This window comes from Nicotiana tabacum, chromosome 4 (genome assembly GCF_000715075.1).
Source record: "Nicotiana tabacum cultivar K326 chromosome 4, ASM71507v2, whole genome shotgun sequence".
NCBI lineage: Eukaryota > Viridiplantae > Streptophyta > Magnoliopsida > Solanales > Solanaceae > Nicotiana > Nicotiana tabacum.
In genome coordinates this window covers 37,853,249-37,858,064 of record NC_134083.1, presented here as the reverse complement: position 1 = coordinate 37,858,064, position 4,816 = coordinate 37,853,249, and positions in this window count along the sequence as shown.

Here is a 4,816-nt window from a genome sequence, read left to right as displayed (position 1 = left end):
ACAAATCAAGAAGAAAGAAAGACTCGCCACTGCCTCTCAAACATTAATACATCCCAACACAAAGTACGTAAATAATAAAACAAGAGTTTATTGTCAAAACTCGAAGAAGAATCAACTGAAGTTTGGGACTGCAGGGACAAACTTCAGACATTAACAGGTTAAATTTTGTCTGAAGTTTGCAACTATCATACCAGAAAAAATTATCTGAAGTTTAAATATAACAAGCTGATTTTGTCTGAAGTTTGCACTACAAACTGAAGAACTTCAGACTAATTTGTCTGAAATTTGCACTGCAAACTGAAGAACTTCAGACTAATTTGTCTGAAATTTGCACCCCCAACACAAAGTACGTAAATAATAAAACAAGAATTTATTATCAAAACTCTAAGAAGCATCAACTGAAGTTTGGGACTGCAGGGCCAAACTTCAGACATTACCAAGTTAAATTTTATTTGAAGTTTGCAACTATCATGCTAGGAAAAATTATCTTAAGTTCAAATATAACAAGCTAATTTTGTCTGAAGTTTGCACTACAAACTGAAGAACTTCAGACTAATTTGTCTGAAATTTGCACTACGAACTGAAGGTTTTTTGATTGCTTTTGCAAGTCAGGCCAAACTTCAGATGAAAATATCTGAAGTTTTACTTTGATAAGGTCACACTTCAGGCAAAAAATTCTGAAGTTCAAACTTCAAACATAAATTCTTGCTACTTCAGGCCCCGTATGTCTGAAGCTACCCGAAAAGTGGGTACGCTTATAATTTGTTTTGCAAAGCGGGTATAAGTTAAATTGCGATCCAAAACCTGGGTATAGATGCAAATCCTCCAGTAGAGAGGGTAATAAGGTTTCAAATAGTGTATAGGAAGGTAAAAATCTCAATTCGAAATGGGGTCTAGGCCATCAAAAATAGGCCCAATAACATGAATCTGATCATATTACAATTTAGAGATCCTGATAAATGATTCAATTATTTACAGAAGTTTAAAATACAAACTCGAATCTTATCACAAATTACAAAGCTCTACTAATAAACTCCAAATTTAGGCCTTAGATATATCGATTCCTGCAAAAATATTTCCGGCTCAATGTGATTTTACTGTCTTCCCGGTAAATTCTGAAATTACAAACTAAAAATGACGTTCATTACAGTCAAACAAAAAAATTGTTAATTAAGACCAAAACTGCTTAAACTCACTCAAATATTTAGCTATCTAGCATATGAGTTTTAACAGGCTATTATTGTAAGGCCCCGTGAAATTTTACCTAGAACCCGAGGTTTTGTGGTGCTGAGGTAAGATAATGTGTTTGAGCTCGCCGCGATACGGACTTTTGGGGTTGCTCAGTGCGTCGAGGAGTTGAAGGAAAAAGTTTGCAGAACATGGCAGTTCTCGGTCCACTATGCGACAGCAGAACCAGTTTGCGGGCCGCAGATCGACCGCAGAATGAAGCAAAAAGATTTGCCAATTTTGAGGACCACTATGCGGCCCAATATGCGGCCGCAGAACCGTTATGCATGCTGCAGAAACCATCGCAGATCCCACATGAGAAATTTCAGAAGGAGGTTCTGCGATCCATTAAGCGACCGCAGAATTAGTCTGCGGACCGCAGACCAGTCGTAGAGTGAAGCAGAAACGCCCAGCCCTGGAGGGCCATTATGCGGTCCATTTTACGGATCGCAAAATTGTAATGCGGTCGCATATGCGACCGCAGATCTGCATCGAGGCTTTATTTTTTTAATTTTATAACCGGACCCCCATTTCGTTTATCTAGCATGAGGGTTCATTTTTTGGGGATCACTTGATATTTTAGATAGATGAGAGAGCTATTCTAGAGAAAGTAAAGGGAGGACTAAGGACTTGACTACTCTACTTTGATCAAACCTTGGGATTCCATCAAAAGGAACTTGCTAGCGCTTTAAAAAGGTAAGAATTTCCTCCCTCGATTCTTCAATTTCGGGGTTGGGTTGACTATGGGTAATGATGGTAGATTTATAACATGCATGAGCTAATACAGACTGTTAGAAAGTTGTTAAACTATATTTGGTGGTTTTGTTCTTGAATTAGTTGAGGGAAGGTTGGGTCATCACTATAGAAGCTCTTACCATACGAATTCCTCTAATCATGCTTGTAATTCTCCCCTCTTTTATAGATTAACATCGTTAGAAGTGTCAGGACATTATTGTTACACCAAGGAAAGCACTTTCGAGGTATGAAGGCTAAAACTCTTCTTCTAATATCGAAATTCCTGAATCATTGCAAAACTCCATCATGTGTAGTCGAACTTGAAACACCGTTGAGGTGAGATGTTCAAGCTAGTAAATTGATTCTCAAATTGCATATTGTGTCTGAACCCTCCATGTGTTAAAGATTTTCTATTGTGAATTATACCTCTTTTAGGAAGAAAACCTTGTATTAAATCAATGTGATCAAACATTTATTCCTCATATGATGAGACCTTATGAACTTACACTTGCTAAGGCCAAAGGTACCAAACAGTTGATTGGAAGAAAACTCTTTTGTACAAACTATTATCGTCTTGGGAATATAAATTATGGTACTGCGATTACACCTCCACCCGTATACATTGGGGTGAGGCGGCAGGACATTTTATGTAGAATTGTAGTATTGTGATTACACCTCCACCTGCATACATTGGGAAGAGGTAGCAAGGCCGTTTTGTATAGAGTTGTGGTATTGTGATTAGACCTCCACCCGCATACATTAAGGTGAGGCGGCAGGGCCGCTTTGTATAGAGTTTATGGTATCGTAATTGTACCTCTACCCGCATATATTGGGGTGAGGCGTCAGGGCCGCTTTGTGTAAAGGTGGTTACAGAGGATACCCGACTTAAAATTTATAAATGTTATTGGAAGCTCATAATAAATTTTCTTTGACTTTAACGGATATCTAAGCCCTTTTATTGTTAATATGATTCATCATATTCATGTTGTATTTTCAATCCTTGAATATGTGTTTTGGTTTTCATACAAGTACTATTCGACATGTACTAACGTCCCTTTTGCCGGGGGCGCTGCATCTTTAATAGATGCAGGTGGTTCCACAGCGGGAGGCGCTGACCAGTGATAGCGGTACACTCTCTTCCCAGCTGACTTGGTGAGCCCCATTTCATTTCAGGGTCGTGCATCGTTTGTTCTGTGTGCATTATGTTTTGAGATATAGCCGGAGCCTTGTTGCCGACACTATCATTGTATTCTTTTGTATCTATTAGAGGCACCGTAGACATACTTTGGGTTGTGTATTGGTGTTACGAAAGTCAAGCTAGTAATGGCGTATGTGTATTACATGTTCCAATTCCAACTATGAAAGTGTTTGTATTTTGAGACTTAAAAATAGATTAACTAATGGTAATGGAGTTGGGGTTGTGTATGAAATCCTCTCAGTGTTTAATTAATAAGAATATATCTCCTCTTTATTCACGGGTGAGTTTGGGTAGAAATAAATCTAACAGGCTTGTTCGGCTGGGTTATCTCGGTTAAGCACGGGTCGCGCTCCCCGAGGTCGGGGCGTGACAATTATTTACTGACCCATCATCGATTTTTGTGATTCAAACTATCAATATACATCATTAAGAGTAGTCAACGTTCAAGTAACCATGAGGCATAGTTAATGAGCAATTTCATCTTAAACTGCAACTTAAAGAAAACAAATAGTTTCAAGTATCAACAGAGAAACAAGTGTGGACAGATCTGGGGAACAAACACAACAAATACACTAAAATCTAGAAATAGATGCCAGCAGGAACAATTCATATCTTCATTTTCATATTTAAACAGAGGTTTACAGATGAGCAGTCAAATACCTAACATCAGGAAAAAGAACAACAGAAGAAATTGACCAAATAAAAGTCAGATTTGAAAAACAGAACTCATCTTTACACGAACAACAAAAACAACTTCAATCACAGATAAAACCCAGCTTGAAGAGCCCAGAAAATAAAGAGAAAAATCCTTTGAATAAGCAGAAAATGATGCACCCTTTCAATCTCCCTGTAGGTAGTTGATTTTTTCCTTGTGCCCGACCGTGGATTTTGACTTCTCGTCTCTTACTCGTGTAGCCAAGACTTCGCCTCCTCCTTCGGTTGCCGATATTTCGATTGGGTTGGTCGACTTGTTCCTCATATTATAGGGATTCGTGAGTGGTCGGGTTTCTTAAAGAAGTTTAGACCTGCTCACCTTTCAACTGGTAAGTTCCTCTTGTTGTTGGCATCTCGGGTTTCTTTTCCTTTTGTTCACCTTTGCTAACTTTCCTCTCTCCTTGTATTTTTCTCAGCTTCGGCTAGGGGATCTTTAAGGAGGTCTAGAACTCCTGCACCCTCCTTCGGTAAAAGAAAAGCTATTGCGTCCTCGGCTTCTGCCCCTTCTATGACTGCGATTGGTCCTGTTCGCGTCTAAGTTCCTCCTGTTGCTACGCCAGTGTCTTTTCCTTCTCCAGTCGTCGAGACTTCGTCCATAGAGCCTTCGGTTTCTCCTTTGTACAGTCTCATAGATGAAGAAGACGAGTTGTTGACTGACGATGGAGACTTGATGCCTCGCAAAATGAGGGTCGTGGACATCGTAGGAGTGGGGTCGACGACTGCTGATGTAAGAGATTGCGGCTTCAACCTTCAGGAAACGGCCAAAGTGATCATCGGAGAGAGCCCGGAGGCTAATCCCGAGGTCGTTAGGCTGGAGGATACAAATATTTGACCTATTGAGGATGTGGTCGAAGACATGAAGGGCCATCACGTCCCTTCTGTTCCAGGACGCAATAGGGCCTCATCTTCCGGTGTTGCGGCGGATGCGCCTCCTTTGGCCGG